The 18,707-nt window shown below is 41.3% G+C and overlaps 1 protein-coding gene across 1 annotated transcript in view; it reads left to right on the top strand.

Annotated features, from left to right (window-relative positions):
• Positions 1-18,707, top strand: part of LOC122797657 (serine/threonine-protein kinase Nek11-like) — a 1,134,678-nt gene that overhangs the window by 29,972 nt on the left and 1,085,999 nt on the right. The gene's annotated exons all lie outside the window — the stretch shown is intronic.

Raw genomic sequence — 18,707 nt, 5'->3', positions numbered from 1 at the left:
ATGTCAATTATTAAATGTAATTATATGTATTTGCCAGATATGATACTGTAGCTCTCTGCATTGTTTGTGTAAAATATTTAGTTCATGTCTATGGGGATAAAGTGGATACAAAGATATGACATAGGATGAATAGCAGATGGGGGAGGGAATCCCCGCAGTCTCAACTAGGACTTGAATAATAATCTGGATTGTCCCTCATTACCCCAGCACTAAATTGTCAAGATGGGGATAGCACATCATGCAGTTTTTCAATATAAGTCTGCCTTCCCTTCCTTTGCCTGTAAGTTATCACCTGAGTTACTGATTCCTTAACTACTCCGGACTAAGACTGCACTCAGATATCAAATTCACACATCGGTTTTTTACTTACTACAATTGCATGTTGTAACTGGCTATCTTTAGTTCCTTCCTCAATCACAGGAAGCATACTTCATATTTCATTGTCATTTCTGTTCTCAAAATTGGGTAAGGATATGGGTAAGTAATCCCCTCTGCTCCCAGATTTGCATCTTCATCACTCTTCACTAACAGTGGGAAATTTTCAGAAATCTAGTTGGAGTGTAAGAATATCTAGAAAGACACTGCCAAACAAATATGTAGAATTTATGGGATTTTGTAGCCTACCTTGACATTGAACATAACTGTCTCTGTCTAGTTTGGATATCTCAATCTTACTCACAGATACTGCCATCAGCTCTAAAATTTCAGTATATAGTTTGGTCACAAGACACAGTCCAGTGTGATTGTCTTTAAAAGAATCTAGGATTCCTTCTGCATACCTGACTCTTACTCCTTTTAGCTCACTCTTAAACCTGTTTATACCTCTTTCTTCTACTTGTTGCTTCAACCTAAGATCTAGTGATCGTACTGCATATGGAGTACTATCAAAATACATTTGTTACATAGATGCTTTTTGAGAGAATAGCCTTGTTTCACAACATTATTAAATTTTCTATTGTGCATTATTATATTCCACTTTTTCATCCCCAGTAGTTGGGTTAGTCACACTTGATATTTTTAACACAGTCTATAGCTCTAAGTTATCCTTCTATTTCTTTTTTTTGTTCCCTAATCTGACAAGATCTCTTCTGGATCTTACACCTATTTTCATTTTTAAAATTTTCCCAGTCTTCTATTGAAGTACTCCTTTTCTTATCTAGCTGAGCCTGCAGGGATTCTAAGCACTTTTTGTAAAGCAGTTCCTTTAACATATAAAGAGGAAATCATCAATACCTCTGTGCACATCAGTTTTAATCATCATTTAGTTATAATAAAGCAGGTTGTGATCTAACCAGATTAAAAGGCCTCAGCACTATAGGCCTGTGCATAGGTTCATAGGTTCATAGGTGTGTACTAGGCTAATCACCCTGGATCTTTTACAAGCCTAGCCCATAGAAGTGCCCTGGCATCGTGCCGCCCAATGTTACTTCCCTGTCCCAGTATCAGGTAGAGCCACTGGAGTGATCTCTGGGGTGAACTTTCCATTTCCAATCCACTCATCAAGGTTTCTCTTGAAGAGGGCCAGTGAGGTGCTCTGCTTGACATGTATGGGAAGTCTATTCCATAGCATGGGCAGTCAATGGGTTATGAACCTGTCCCTCCAGCATGTTCTGTTGATTGTGGTAATGAGGTTGAGGTCTCTGGAGCATGTGGTGTGGAGGGATTGGGACATCTTTAGATGTAGCATTTCCAACAGAGTTGGATCAGACATGGCTTTGTAAGTCAAGCAGAGATCGCCTCTTAATAGACAATATGAGACAGAGAATAGCTGGAGTTTTTTTGAGTCTGTCCACGTACGACATGTGTTTAAGGCCTAGGATCCTCTTTGTGAGGTACTTTTGTGGCCTTTCCAGCTGTTGCATGTGTCTAGAGAGGTACATGCCAAATGGGGAATTATATTCAAAGATTGGCCTAATGAGGGAAGAGTAGAGAAAGTTGATTACCTCTTTCTTCCTGGATGCAAAACCCTTGGTAATGAAATGTGCCACATAGAAGGACTTTCTGACCACAGTGCAATGTGGTGGTTGAAGGAGAGTTTGCTGTCAACCTGTGCCCCCAGATCTCTTATACCACCTTCAGTGTTCAGTGGGCTCCCATCAATGTGGTAATTAGTGAGAACTGAGTTTTTCCCAAAGTGGATGATGGTGCATTTTTTGGCATTAAGCTTAAGCTTAAGTTTCGACTCCAGTCATTGGTCTCAGTGAGGCTTTTCTGTAGGATTTCTACATCACTTGGGGAGTTAATAATGTCTCTCAGCTTGCAGTCGTCTGCGAACTTGGTCAGCCAGATTCCCTCCGTGTTGGCCTGGACTTCTGAGAAGTATATGCTAAACAGGAGAGGACCCAGGACAGATCCCTGTGGGACTCCACTCGTCACTGGTCAGCAGTCTGACTTGGAGTTTGCTACGTTCACACTGTGGGTTCTATCTGTGAGCCAATTTGCAACCCACCTAGTGATATAGAGGTTGATGCCTACTTTGGTGAGTTTATCAATAATTCCTGAGTGGGGAATGGTATCAAAGGCCTTGAACTGCCTTGCCCTCATCCACAGCTCTAGTGACTGACTCTAAGAAGTCAACCAGATTGAGCAGGCATGATCTACCTTTCACAAAACCAAATTGCGTGAGATCTAGAATTTGGAGATTCCCTATATCCTTGTTAATTAGGTCTGTGATGATGCACTCCATAGCCTTACATATCAGACTTGTCAGGCTAATGGGGCGATAATTCCCAGGGTCTGTATTTGCTCCCCCTTTATGGAGGGGAATTGCTGTAGCAGTGCGCCATTCAGTAGGGACAAAGCCTGAGGTGAGGCTGTGATTGAACAGGGCACACAGATCAGGTACCAGTTCACTTTGTAGTTCATGTAGAACACATTCAGGGATATTGTCAGGTTCCATGAAAGCTGTATTCTTGGCCTTGGACAATGCCATCTTTAACCTGTGCTGCAGTAAGGCTGGGTGCCTGGCATTCCTCCGGTATTGTGATTGATCCTTTAGTGGGGGAGAGAGGCGTAAAGTTGGCACTGAATCTGTCGGCCAGTAGGTTGGCAATATCTGTTGGCTCAGTATAGGAGGTACCATTATGCAGTAACTCAGAGCAAACCTGGGTATTGCCATGGAGATTTTTGATATAACTATAGAAGACGTTGGAGTTGTTTTTAGTGTGCTGTAATTCTGCCTTCATAGCTGGCATATTCCTTTCTCCCATAAGTCATGTTAAACTATTTTGGAAAGCCATCAGTTTTAAAATTACAGCTGTTGACTCAGTTTGCTCTACCTAGAATATACATAGAGTAAATAGTCACAGCACATCTTCACTGCCATCATTTTCCCTGCAAATATTTGGTAATTCTCAGTGACTTCCTATATGCATAGTAAAAAGTCTGCTGAGCAGCACTACAGTACCTATCATTCCAGCTCCTGTATAATTTGTCCATGCTCCATCTCTGTAGCCATTACATTTTCATGTGTTTTGTTATATCTAAATATGATCAGTGTAGGGCTACAATTGCAGGCTTACATTTTATTAGTAATGCGGATATTCTATATCTTTTCACTGGATTGGGGATACCACTAGCATTCCAATCCAAAGAAACAAAAGCACTTGTCATGATACACACATAAACTCTGACAACAAGACAAATATTTTTAAGGTGATCTTTCCCCAAATCTTTAGCAGATGTTCCTTTCTTCTAGTTATTTTGACACTTCAAATTGCATGTGAAGCATAATACAAAGTACTTTTCTAAAAGCCCTTGAATTACAGTATACTACTCCCTACCATTAGTGCTATAAGTTACAGTTTCCAGCAACAAAGGTCAATTTAAAAAAATTACAGGCCTAAAAGTAAATTTAAAAAATGATATATAAGTACAAGTAATAAGAAGTCAATATTGTTCCTTCCATAGCATATGAATTATTAATAAAAATCAGCAGCTCAAAAAGAAAAAACATGTATACAAAAGTACATGCAGATAAATGTTATGAGCCCAATCAAGTCCTCCTCCCCACTAATTGCATTTCAGCATTACATTTAGGTGTTAGCAGCTCTTCGGCAAGTTCAGATCAGGAAGTAATGATAATGATTAAGACACGTGCATGGACAGGAACACTTCACATCAAATAACTAGAACTGCAAAAAGTCAGTTGTACATATTACTTCCAAAAGCAGAAAGCTTACTTGAAAACACACTTGGATGGTGAATCATACAGCCACATAATACAGATACAACAATGCAACTAAATACACTGGTTTTGTTGAGATCGCCCCAACTTTCTCAGTACAATCTTAACCACCCGTTAGGAACTCAATAAATATATGTAGGGAAAAAAATCCTTTCTTCATTAAGACATATTTGAATATTAGAGATATGTACTTTAATATGAAACTCTTTTTGAGTGACAACTATGCCTTTCGGCTTTTCTTGGTTAGGGGTCACCACACCGGATCATCCGTCCACAGATCGATTGGCAGTGGTGTTTTTACAGTGTTAAGTTGCCAGCCTGGCACCCAACCTTCACAGAAGGCACACACATACATACCCACACCTACCTGCATGTTTTTAAAAGTCACTCGACTGGAGGGAGGACATGCACACTCTGCACAGAAGGCCCACCAGCCGAAAATTGAACCAGAGAACCTCTTGCTGTGAGTGCAACTGCACCACTGTGGCCTCTTGTGAGTGACAACCATGATTCTACAATATGTGATTACTGTCAAAGAGAAAATAAATAGTTATTATTGTAAATGTTTATTTTTAAGCAGTGGAAAAAATATAAGAAAAGAGAATCCTTAAGAAGTAGTTTGATCTTAAACAGACACATACCTAACACAGTGTGAAACTGTTTATAAATGACAACCATAATTCAACAATATGTAATTATTGTCAGACAGCAAAGTAATAGTCATTACTGTTAATGTTCGTTATGCTTTGGAAAAATACAGATATTCATTAAGCCCTGAAAAAAATCACCCTGAACTTAATAATCCACATGATGCTCTTCGTGTTTCACTGTTGCAGTCATCACATTAGGGTTATCTGCTTGCAGTAGCTCTCAGTTGACCTGATTATCAAAGTCTTGGGTCCTGCGTCAGTTGCTGTCTCATCTTCCATGACGTGAGGTAGTCAGGGTTATAAAGCATGCAGCCGATGCCATTACATCAGTCTTTCTTGCTGTGCGGTGCCCGAAGCAGAAGCAGTTCGCAAGTGCCAGTCGGCCGACTCTTGAAATTTTCATTTTCGAGTTTCAGATCCAGAGTCTTCAACTAAGCTAAGTATCCCATTGGGGATCCTTTTTCTTGCTCTAAACCGATGTCAGTAAAAGTTAACAATTGTATTTCTTGTGGAAAGCAAATACCTCATAAAGATTTTCATTCGTGCTGCATTCCTTGCTTAGGCCCAGACCACAATGTACCTCGCTGTCTGTTTTGTGCCTTATTCAAACCTCATACTATTCGTCGTTGGTTCATTTATGCATCTAAATATTTTGGTACTCGGTTCAATTATCCAGAAATGGCTTTGGTAAGCCACCCGACTACCGACATTCTGAAAAAATGCAAAGATAAAGACAGAGACAGACCGCATAGGTCCAAAGCTGCCAACGATGCTTCCCTAAGCTAGTCGCCAGTTTGCCAGTACTCAGTGAGGCACTTTCGCAGCCCCTGATACCCACTACTTCAGATTCATGGGCGTCTACTGAGACCCATTTGAATTCCGGTATGCCACAAGATGCTTCTTTGACTGTGGAACCTGTGGACGTCTCTACCTTGGATGGGTCCGGAGCCACTGTGCAGGCACCGGCTTCTAAGGGTGTATTCAGGCATACTGACTTGCATATTAAACTGATGCCATCTTCTTCTAGAATGCCTAAAACTCGATCCATGCCTAGAAAACTGATGCCCAGATGGCATGGTCAGGCCCCTATGCCTAAAAAACAAATGATAAGAATGGCTGAAGACCTTATTACTCTAATCAGGGGAAGCCACCCTTCCCCCTCTAAGAGACCTAGGACTGATTTTCCTTCTTATTCCTCTGATCAGGAATCTAAAATTTCTGTTTACTCTGATGACCAGGATTTACCTTTATCTACCTATGAGGATTCTGATGCAGAGGACTCTGCTTCCCCTTCAGAGGATTTCTCTATGGTGAAACTTTGCATAGTCTTAGGGAGCATTTCTGCTGGGAAAGCCAAGATTACTCTGACTCCAAAAAGAGGCTTAGGGAATTCTTACTCCTAACTCAACACAGGCCTTTAGCTATCCCTCCTGTACTGCACATTATAGATGATGCCTTCTCGGAATCTAGCTTGGTCCCTGACTCTTTACCTCCTGCTCCCAGAAAACCTGGTAGATATTACAGAGTACCTGACTCTCACAAGTTTCTCTTTAAAAATCCTACTGCGGATCCTGAGACCATTTCACAGGGACCCTAGGGCATTAAGGCTACTACTGCCAAAAATCCTACGTCCTCTGATAGAGATTCCAGGGTGCTGGATGGATGGGGTAAGAAGGTATACACTTCTGCAACCTTGGCCATTAGGGCCTTAAACTGCCAGTTTCATATGTTAAAGTATCAGCAGCATATTATTGGATTGCTTAAACAGAAAATGATGTTGATTCCTGACTGTGCTGAAAATAAAGATTTACAGGATTTAATGCATTCTGCTGAACAAGTTGGTAAACATACTTTGCAATGTGGTTTTGATTCATTAGAGGCATCTTGCAGGGCTGCTGTCACTGGGTCTGTACTTAGAAGGCATGCTTGGCTTAAGGAGCAATCTTTGCAAGATCATGTTAAAGCTAAATTACTGGATGCTCCCTTAAGACCGCCTGTTTGGCAACAAAGCAGAAGAAGTACTTAAAAAGATGGAGGAAAAAGCTAAATCTATGCAAACTGTTAACGATTTCCTGCAAGTACAGCCTCCCAGATTTAGTAGGCATTGGCCATCTAAGAATTGGTCCTTTCCGGCCTCTTCCAGGCCTTATCAGTCCAAACCCAGAACCAGCAGAACGCCCAGGCTTCAGTCCCAAGGTACTCACAGGTCTAAGCAGTGGGGGGGCTCCCACTTCCAAAACAAGGAGTAGTAAGACCCCCCCCCTGTGGTAAACTGTCTCAATGACTTAACTTTAAATCTTCCAAGCCCTGCTCAACTGACTGCTCCTTTAGTGAGGGAAAGATTGCCCTGCATGCAAAAAAATTGGGATCTCATTACCCAGGACAAATGTGTTTTAAATATAGTTTCCCAAGGATACAGATTTCACTTCCACTCCTTACCAACCCCAAACGGTTGGCCAGACCTACTCCCAAATCAATGGGCAGAGGCTCAAAAGCAAATTTACTCTCTTTTAAGCATCAGGGCTATTCAACCTGTCTCAGAAGAAGAATGGGGGAAAGGTTTCTACTCAAGACTTTTCCTGGTACTCAGAAAAGACAATTCCTGGCATCCTGTCCTGGACCTGTCTGTTCTAAACACATTTTTGGTAATCCCAAAATTCAAGATGCTAACTCTTCATCAGCTGCTTCCCATGCTAGGCAAAGATGCCTGGTTGGCAACACTGGATTTAAAGGAAGCCTACCTGCACATCCCCAAAAGGGAATCTTGCAGAATATACCTACACTTCAGAGCAGGCTACATGCACTATCAGTTCTCTTCACTAACCTTTGGCTTATCTACTGCACCCAAGGTATTCACAAAGTGCCTAGCTCCAGTCATTGCATTTTGCAGGCAAAGAAATATTCAAATATACCCATACCTGGACGATTGTCTAATTTAGGCAGAAAGGCAGGACATATTATTAAATCATCTGGCATTTGTAAAGAAATTGCTAACGTCTCTGGGGTACACCATAAACGAAAAGAAATAACATCTTGTACTCTGCCAACAAATTGTATTCCTGGGAACAAGCTTGAATACAACTTCCCAGATGGCCTACCTCACACCAGAGAAACAAGTTAATTTGACAGTCCACTTTGAACTACTGGCCACAAAGACCCAGCTATCTGCAAGGAAAATACTGCAAGCCCTGGGGTTCATGGCTTCTTTCATTCTACTGATTCTATATGCAAGATTGCATATGAGGAAACTACAATGGTATCTAAAACACCTATGGTGTCAACATTCTCAGGATCTAGAATCAATGCTTCCTATCATACCTTGTCTACAGATAGAGTTCCTTTGGTGGGCAGAGGCCTGCCACCAAAACAAGGGACTGCCATTCACTCTACCCACTGCTGCCCAAACCCTAACAACAGCCGCATCAGATTATGCATGGGGGGCTCACTTGGCAGGGCAGTGCATTCAGGGCAAATGGAACCCAAATCAAATGCACCTGCATATCAATCAAAAAGCAATGTTAGCTGTACAAGAATGCTCTGACAGCCTTCAAGGACCACATTCGTCCAGGATAATTATTGGTAGACAGAAAACACCATTGTTATGTGGTACATAAACAAGCAGGGGGGAACCCACTCATACCCTCTCTGCAGACTAGCCATGGCTCTGTGGAACACAGCCGTGAGCTACCAAGTGCACCTACAGGCTCAATTCCTGACAGGAAAGCTAAATACACTGACAGACGACCTAAGCAGAAATCTCATGGACCCACATGAGTGGAAACTGGAACCAAGGATATTCAACATGTTGAGAAACAAATGGGGGGCCCAGAGATAGTCCTGTTTGCCTCCCCCAGAACTACCAATTGGACAAATTCTGCACAAGGACTCCCCACAGACAAGCTTGGAAAGTAGATGCCCTGTCCTTCACCTGGAAAAACCTATCAGTTTATGCCTTTCCCCCTCTGCCTCTCCTCTCCAAGGTACTACTAAAGATCAAACAGGACAAACCAAGGACAATACTGATTGCACCAGACTGGCCATGCCTACATTGGTACCCCCTCTTGCGCAGTGTGTGTCACTGCTGTCACCATGGCACCTGTCTCAGACCCCTACTCTGCTTTCACAGCAGGAGAGCCAGATTCTGCACCCACAGCTTCAAACCCTGAACCTGGCAGTCTGGCTAATTACCTGATCTCTCTGTTATCATTCCTCAGTAAGCAAGTGATGGATGTCATTCTGGAGGCAAGGAGGCCTAGTACTAGAAAATCCTATGCTGAAAAATAGAAACAATTCTGTTCCTGGAGCCAAACTCAGGGGATGGGCACAGCAGCGCCCAATTTACCACATATTCTTCTATACTTAACTGAGATGCTTCACAAGGGCCTTTCCTTTTCCTCCATCAAAATTCATGCCTCAGACATTTCAGCTCATTACAATACAGAACTACCCCCTCTTCTCTCATCCACTGCTGAAATAATTCCTCAGAGGGGCCAAAAACATAAGACCACCCAGGAGAGCCCCTACTCCAGCCTGGGACTTTAACTTTGTATTGGAAAAGCTCACTCTACCTACCTTTGAGCCAGCTGCGAATGCAGAGTTGAAATTCCTTTCTTGGAAAACAGCCTTTCTTCTAGGCATCACTTCAGCAAGAAGGGTGTCTGAATTATAGGCTCTCATGGCAGTGGAGCCTTTCATCAGCTTTCATGCTGACAGGGTGTCTCTTAGGACCAATCCCTCCTTCATTCCCAAGGTGGTATCCAGTGTGGCCCTTAATCAGTCCATTCATTTGCCAACCTTCTTTTCTAATCCACAGAACAAAGGGGGATGAATACTGCACTCCTTGGATTTTACTTGGACAGGACTAAGCCTCTCAGGAAATCCAAATAGCTGCTGGTTGCATTTTCTGCAGGGGCAGAGGGGAACACCATTTCAAAGCAAACCATTTCTAAGTGGATAGGCCATTGCATTCATTTCTGCTATAAGGACCATGGAAAACCTACCCCACAGGGGATAAGACCACATTCAACAAGGGCTGCATCTACCTCTACAGCCTTTCTCAGAGGTGTCCCTACCAGGGACATCCTAGAAGCTGCTACCTGGAGTCCTGTGCATACCTTCACCAAGCATTACCACTTGCCAGTTTTTTTTAAACCCAGAGCTGGCTTTGCCACTGCAGTCTTGCAGGGGCCTTATAGCAGGTCCTAATGCTATCTAATTATCTCCTCCCATCCTTAGCTTTGGGAATCTAGCCAAATGTGATGACTGCAACAGTGAAACACGAAGAACATAGTACAGTTGTGTACACTTACCATAAATGTAGATGTTCGAGTGTATTCACTGTTGCAGTCCTGGTTACCCTCCCTCCAGCCCCCTGACTTCTATTGACTATACGTCTGTTCTTGTTTACTATGCTTAAAGCTTTTTGGTGTATTTGCTTTTTTGTTGGGGTGTGACCTTGTATATAATTGCTTCCCATTATAGGGGCACCTGACATCTGGGGCAAGAACAACTGATGTAATTGGCATCGGCTGCATGCTTTATACCCCTGACTACCTGATGTCATGGAAGATGAGACAGCAACCAATGCAGGATCCAAGACTTTGATAATAAGGCCGACTGAGGGCTACTGCAAGCAGATAACCCTAATGCGATGACTGCAACAGTGAATACACTCAAACATCTACGTTTATGGTAAGTGTACACAACTGTACTTTCTCTTTAGGTAACAGTTCTTGGCAGGCTTCCCTGTCCAGTCCTGTGCACTATACTTTACCTGCATTATAAATACCCACAAAAGAGAAAATTACTCCAGAATGTTTGATGTTATACTTATATAAAGCATTAATCTCCATTTTACATCTAAGATCACTAAAATAATATGACAAATGATGTTTGAAAACCATGGACGTTTTCTACATATAAAAGGCAGAGCAAATATAGGTAACAAGATGAGATGACCCATTTACTTTAACAAGCAGTGATTTGCCACATTTGAAAACAAAATAACAGCATTAACAGTTATAAGTGTTTTGTTCTTGGAATGATTGGACAAGACATAGAATTACCACAAGGGTAAAGTAGATTATATAAACATTTCTGAATTACTTATTTTATATCTCCCTAGATACTGGTGAATAGTTTTGCCTGTGCAAAAGGAAAATTTACACATCTGTGTGGTAATAGTTATGTTAGCATATTATTTGATAATGAAACATTCCAATGCTTGTGCATTACATCCAGTATCTATATGTGTTTTTTACATATGCTTTAACAAAAGCAGTATCAGATTCCCTTCTTTTGTGTTTTGTATCGTAACAGCTCCTTTTTCCTTGTCTGTATCAGTAAAATACCTATCTTTTTATATGCATACATAATTATGTCTCCTAACCATAAATTGACTATTTAGGTCCTGAGCACAGGCCTAATATCTAGCCTTGTCTGAAAAATTCTGTTTACTTATAAAAATTGGTACTTAACAATTATTAGAAATAACATAATAGGGATGACAACTACTGGTTTGTAATGAGGAATTTTTTGAAAATAGCTTTCTGTACAAAGTAGTAGTAAGTGTATTATCTGGTGTTTTCCCTCCCTGCTTAAATTATTTATTCTGGCTATCCCACTGTCCCTGTCCATTGTTGGGTCTTCCTGGTCCTTATTCTTCCCACAGACTACTCCAAGTTAGCTGGGTCCAGTGTGGACATTAAGAGTGTCCTGTGGGGTGATCCTAGCAACTGCTTCTACTATTGAGAGTGGGGAGTTGTTTTTTATGACCTACCCTTGTTATGCCCACCTCCCAACTATGCATTCGCCAACAATGTCCAAGTGCAACTCAAGTGTTTTTGCTATGAATGTATTCAAAAATAAAATATGAAACCTACTTGTTTTTTCATCTGACAAATTAAACAACTCCTGTATATTCCAGAGTAGATAGAACTTAGGGTATAGTATTGCTCTAAACCCCCCTTCCACACGTATGCTATTTAGGTATCTAGTAATCATGAGTTTACAGAGGTTTTTTTTAATATGCTTCCTATATCCAAAATCTACATGTAGATCTACAACCAAAATCCCTTAGCTTTCAATTATACATTATGTGACACTTGACTACAGTGTTGAAATTCATAAAAACCTTTAGATACACTTACATTCACCCTTCTGGTATATTTCTTAACAAGCTACAATATTTCTATCACTCCATTATTTGAGGCTAATCCTCTTATTTCTATTAACCAATTTTATTTTATTTTTGTTGAAAACTGTTTTGTAACATTGGGCTGCTAGTTTGCAAATGCAGGATAACCAGTGAAATTGATCTCTGATTTCTCAAATTCTCTCTCACTTCCTCTTTTTATGGTAATTTAACTATTCCTGTAAATAAACTACAGTAGAGGCTTACTCTTTTATTACACCTCTCGTTTACTAGTAACAGAAATACTTTTAACTCCCAGTCTTCCAATAACTTATAACTATGAAATACCATCTGTACCTGGTATTTAATTAATGACAGATGACAAAGACTGCCTTTGGTATTGGGGCCCTTAAAATAATATACTCGTTGGCATGTTCAGACATCCTTCCTTGTGAATCTTTCACCTTACTAGTGAGTTTCTTAGTTTTAGATATTCCTACCAACACAGTGATTCAACACAAGGGTTTTGCTGTCCAGTCTGCTAGAGGTGCTAATGAGAAATCAGACTCAATAAAAAGTGAGAGCACTAAAATATCTATAGGCCCACAAATTGCTTCCAAAACAAGGGTTTATTGTTGACTCGAAAAGAAAGTCTGCCATGTCCCTGCCAACAACATCCGCAGGTTCTTCACCCTGGGTCCTAAGACAGAACACCACTGTCATGTCTTTAGTAAACCCACTGCCTCCCAGTTATTCAAAGAATTAAATTATTTATGGCAGTCATCAATCACTAATATTTTCCTTTTTACCAGTGGGCTATGTCTTCCAAGTTCACATTACCACCTTAGATCTTACATTCCATTATTACATCCCAGGAGACACCCGGAACCAAATTGCAATGCTGTAGCCACAGCTACTCCATCTTGAGACCACAGATCTGTGAATGCCCTTCCGCTTAGATACAAGAAAATCCTGCCTACGGACAATTTTGTTATGATCCAAACAATCCTTTTATAAAGATAAAATATGTAAATTCTTCAAAACAGGTAGAATCATCTGAACAACACTTTGCTCCCTGTACCCAAGAATACCTGCCACTTTAGATTATTTCTAATGTAACACTTCTGGCAGATCTGCCTCTTCAGACAAGCACCCCTTTCTGTGTACATATGGTATATAACAATCTATTTCTTCTGCTCTTTACCCTACACTTTCTCGTTGCATGAACATCTCTATCAGAATATGTTTTTTGTAAAAGTCTAGTCTTGCTTCCACATTGTAATATACTGGTCAAGAATAATGTTTCTATCTCTGGATTCTATTATTTTGACTTTATATATTTACTATTGATCTGAATGATTATTGTTATTGGCTATATTATTGTAATCATTTGGGCTGAAATTTATAACATAGTCTTAGAGGTCAATGCTCTAACTTTTATATAGTCATGGCTATATGTGGTTATATCCTGCCAAGGATTTAACAGCCATCCAACTTCCAAAGCTTCAGGGCACCTTCCATGTACCCAAACTGTCAGAAATATATAGATGAGCTGTCTAAAAGACAGGTTTAGGTGCAAAGCCCTTCACAGCTTTACTGCCAGCAGAGAGAGGGAGGCTGAACCCTGAAAGGACAGTGCTAGGAACAACAAAAAATAAATGTCCACACCCTGGCAGAAAAAACTCACTGAAAAACAAGGCGTATGGATGGAAGGAGTGGCTACTGCAGTGGTGATCATTTGAACATCGACTGTTACAGTAAGTTTTACTTATACAACTGTACCGTGTTCATTGTACTGTTCACTGCTGCAGTAGCCTTAGCTATATAGATAGATTACCTTAGCTAACTTCATCTGGGAGGTGGAAGAGGAAGATTGCAGTAGCCCCTGGAGACTATTCTTAGCAAAATTTGATTTAGATCTAGAGAAGGAAAGAAGCTTATGGTGCTTTGTGAAAGTATATACAGAGTACGAAGTAGCAGCTTCTAGAATACTTCTTAAATCCAATCATTTCCAAAAATCCATAGATGAATCCAAGGCTCTGGTAGAGTTGGCGTTGACCCTACCTGTAAAAGTTTTGTGATGGTGACTATGACAAAAGGTAATAACCTCAGACAACCATTTAGAAATTTTCTGTTTTGACACAGATTGTCCCTTCTTATCTTCACAAGAAATGAACAATTGTTCCCATGATCTAAAAGATTTAGTTCTGTCAAGATAGTACCTTTTACATTCAGGAAAGAATATAGGAAGATGGATAATGTTCAAAGAAACCCTGTCTCTATGTGCAGAGGTCAGAGCAATTAGTAAAACTGGTTTTTCAAGAGCATTTTGACTTGACATGACAGTGCATTGAAATAGGAGGATCCATAGGCAAACATAACAAAAGGTAATAACCTCAGACAACCATTTAGAAATAGTCTGTTTTGACACATATTGTCCCTTCTTATCTTCACAAGAAATGAACAATTGATCCCATGATCTAAAAGATTTAGTTCTGTCAAGATAGTACCTTAGTTGCCTTTGGACATCCAAGTTGTGGTGTATCCTTTCTCCCTCATTTTTACATTCAGGAAAGAATACAGGAAGATGGATAATGTTGCTTAAAGTAAATTTGGAAACCACTTTAGGCATAAAAGTTGGATTACTTTTCAAAGAAACCCTGTCTCTATGGAAAATGAGATAGGGCTGACTCACCATAAGAGCTTGCAACTCAGACACCCTTACTGCAGAGGTCAGAGCAATTAGTAAAACTGGTTTCCATGTTAAAAGCCTCAAGTCAGCCAGATTAGATGGTTCACATGGGCATGTCTTAGCTTTTCTAACAGAAAATTGAGATCCCAAGGAGGGGCCACTGGTTTTCTTGGAGGCCTCTTATGCAAAACCTTTTTCAAGAGCATTTTGACTTGACATGACAGTGCATTGAAATAGGAGGATCCATAGGCAAACATGCTGAAATGGCCAATAAATGAACCTTCATAGAGGACTAAGGCCACATAGGATAGTGACTCACACAAATATTGCAGAACCAGGAACAACTAGCCCTGAATGGGTGCTTGTTATGTTGCTGACACCAACTAGAAAATCTTTTCCATTTGCTAATGTATGATTTTCTAGCAGCAGGTCTTCTTGTCTCTATTAGTACCTGTTGCATATCCTCAGTAAACAGGTGGTTAAAAGGAATTAAGATGCTTTCATCCAGGCAATCAATTGAAGTTGATCGATTTTGGGGTGTAACAAACATCCTCTTCTTGTTTTGGTAGATCCAGTCTGTGAGGAAGCTTGTTATAATTGACCCTGGCCATTTGCAAAAGAAGGAAGAACCACATTTCCTTGGACCAGAAGGGAGTTACTACAATGATCTTGGGGGATTTCTTCAGAACCTTCAGAAGTAGTCTGGATATTAGCGGAAAGTATGGAAAAACATATAGAACATTCCTGTCCATGGAAAAGAAAAGGCATCTGCATTCCAGGCTTTCTTTCATTGAGTTCTAGAACAGAATCATACTGGTTGATTGTCCAGAGATGGATCAAATCTTGGAAGACCCCTTGATTTAGTTTCCATTGGTGAGGGGCTGCTATTGTCCTGCTCAACATGTCTGCCACACAGTTTTGCCCTGATGGAAACCAAGACACACTGGTAGAGTGAGACTGTCCTGTACAGCTGTATCCCAAGACAGCATGGCTTGTCTGCAAAGGGGATACAACCTAGTTTTCCCCTGCTTTTTGATGTACCACATGACTGTGGTGTTGTTTGTAACCACTTTATGAAGTCCCGGAGACCAAAGATGGTTCAGAGAGTTGAGTGCTTTGATCAGGGCAAGCATATCCTTGATATTTATGTGCTTGCTTCTGTCCTTGGTGTCTCAAACCCCTTGCACTTTTATCCCCTCCTGAAACTGCTGCCTAAGCAATGTCCAAAGCATCTGCAGTAACTGACTGTTTTGGAGCAGGGAGGGAGAAGGCAAGACCTGGGTTTAAGGATATCTGTTGTCTCCACCAAAAGATTTCTTTTCTGACAATCTCCAGAACTGGGATTTGAAAAGATAAAGGGTGCTGATGCTGGGGCTAAAGAAATTTCAGATACTCAATTGTATTTATTACTGCTTGGTGTAACTCATTCTAAGCCTTTTTTTGCAAATGGGGGCTCAGACCAGTTGTTTTACATTAAGAAGGTTTGTGGTCTGCACTGTAGTGGCAGAACAGGTAGCTTACATCCTTCTAAGTTGACTGAGGGCTCAGTGTCTGTTATTCTAAACGTGTATTAATTCTGGTTTAAGCACTTGGGCTTCAGGCCAGTTATTTTACATTAAGAGGGTTTGTGATCTGCACTCTTGTGAGAGGAGAGGCTGGACTCTGCCCTTCTGAGCTGGGAATTTCTGGTTAAAGGCTTATAGTGCCTGCATATTTGAACTGTTTCTTACTGAAATTGGTACACCTTGTTTGCTGTAGCATAGACTAGATCCAGGCCTGCTGAATCTAGCTTTGTTTGTATGCTTGTTGTTTGTTTGCTTGTTATTTCCCTGAAATGCTAATTCCACCTAAAACACGGCTTTTCAGCACTTCTGTGGATCCCTAGTGATATCTGCATTGCTTACTGTACTTATTTCCTTGTTTCACTTGAAAGAAAGTTACTGTTTGTCGTTTTTGCATTTAAGTTACCTGGCACTTTCTCACTAAAGCAATTATATAAGTCAGCACTAAAAAATTAAAAGCACTACACACTCACAAACTCCCCTTGAGTACCTTGTTCCCCATTGGCCCTTTTTTCAATTATAAAGGAATTCCCAATACTATTCTAGCATGTCCAAAGGTCAGTTGTCAATCTCCTCTCCGTCCAGCTGGTGAATCTGGGAATCTTGAGGCAATGTTACAACTGCCTCTTATACACAGACAACCCTCTCCTCCTCCCAACAAATTCCAACACATGTGAGAGATGCAACCATATAGCCAAACTGGAGGCTAAGCTCTCTCAACTCAGTACTGGCATAACCAGTCAGGAGGAGAAGGAAACCACACTCACTACAATTCCAGTCTCACATAGACCTACCACAACAGCAAACCAAACACATAAACACACAAAAACGTACTCGGAGACTCTAAATAAAAATCTGCCTAAGCAGCAGAGACCTCCAAAGCAGACACCCACACAACCACTACCCCAAAACAAAACACGTACAACACATAGCTCACAAAGCAAATGTGCCGAACAGTCACAGCCCTTAAGGCTAAACAGTACACCTGATACACTTGTAATAGGTGACTCTATTGTCAGGCACACTGACGTCCCGCTCACCAGGCTGAACAAGGGGAAGGTCACGGTGAGCTGCCTGTCGGGTGCTAGGATCCGCCACATAACACAAGCACTCAGGTCACTCCAAGGCAAGTACAAATATGACTCAGTCATTGTCCATGCTGGTGTGAATGACCTGAGACGTACCTCCCTGGACTACATGAAAAGAGACATAGAGGAGCTCTCTGAGCATGTAGCCCTGGCCAGTATGACCCTGACCTTGAGTAGCATCTTACCTTCACCAAAAATGATGCCACAATATGAAGACAAGATTATCAATTTCAACAATTGGCTTAAATATTGGTGTCATTCAAAGGGGATCCAATGCCTGTCAGCCTGGGATGACATGCTCGACAAGCCACGATGCTTCGCTAGGGACGGCTTGCACCTGTCACCCCTGGGCTTTCAGATATTGGCAAAGGCTCTTGCTACCCCCATAGTGCCTTTTTTAGGCAAGGCTCAAAAGACAAACCCACCTCCATAGGTATCACAAGGGATGAAAAACTAAGAGTAATGCTACTCAACGCCAGAAGTCTAAACCTCAAGATGCACGCACTCAAAACTCTCCTTAGCATGGAGAACATTGATATCTGTGCAGTAACAGAAACCTGGTTCAAGGCTCCCGAGAGCACCCCAGCACTACCAGGTTATACATCATACCATACTTTTCGGCCCTAAAACTTGGACCAAACCACAAAAGGAGGGGGAGTATCAATATTCGTCAAAGATACCCACACCTCCAGGTTGGTGGCACAGCACGAAGCATCAGAGACTATCCATGTGCAACTAACAGTGGGTAAAACTGCCTTCCAGTTTATAGCCTGCTACAGACCACCCTCCCAAACCCAGGAACCCCACTCGGCCTTCCTGAGAACACTGGAAAATATGAGGGTCTCTCCAAACACCATTATATTGGGCAACTTCAACTACCCAAACATAGACTGGGAGCATTACTCTAGCTCCCACACCCTAGCCCAAAGGTTCTTAGAATTTATAAACTCAAATGCTATGGAACAACTCACTGGTAAGATCAGACCATAAACTAATCTCACTGGATATTCACATCCCGACCCCAACCCCTGCCCAGAAAACCACAGTGAAAACCTTCTCTAAAGCAAATTTCACACTCCTCAAAACTGGGGTAGAATCCTTCAAAGCCCCTGGGCCTGTGGAAAATAATGCAGACCCCACAGAATCCTTTATAAACATATTCTATGAACACCTTCAGGAATGCATGGATCATGCAATCTCAAATAAAACCAAGACCCAATCCTCCAAAGGCAGACGTCCTGTCTGGTGGACCCCAGCCATAAACAAACTATACAACAAAAGGAGGAAGCTACTACATGATAGAGCAAAATCCCAAAAAGGGACGGCATCTCTGATCAGTATTAGCAAAAAACTATGGGCACTCTAAGGCCAGCTTCGAGAGAAAAATTGCACAGGAC

The sequence above is a fragment of the Protopterus annectens genome, chromosome 3.part1 (assembly GCF_019279795.1).
Source record: "Protopterus annectens isolate FY-2018-M chromosome 3.part1, PAN1.0, whole genome shotgun sequence".
NCBI classification, from domain to species: Eukaryota; Metazoa; Chordata; order Ceratodontiformes; family Protopteridae; genus Protopterus; species Protopterus annectens.
The sequence above is the reverse complement of the archived record's forward strand: the minus strand, read 5'-3'. Positions and strand labels throughout refer to the sequence as shown.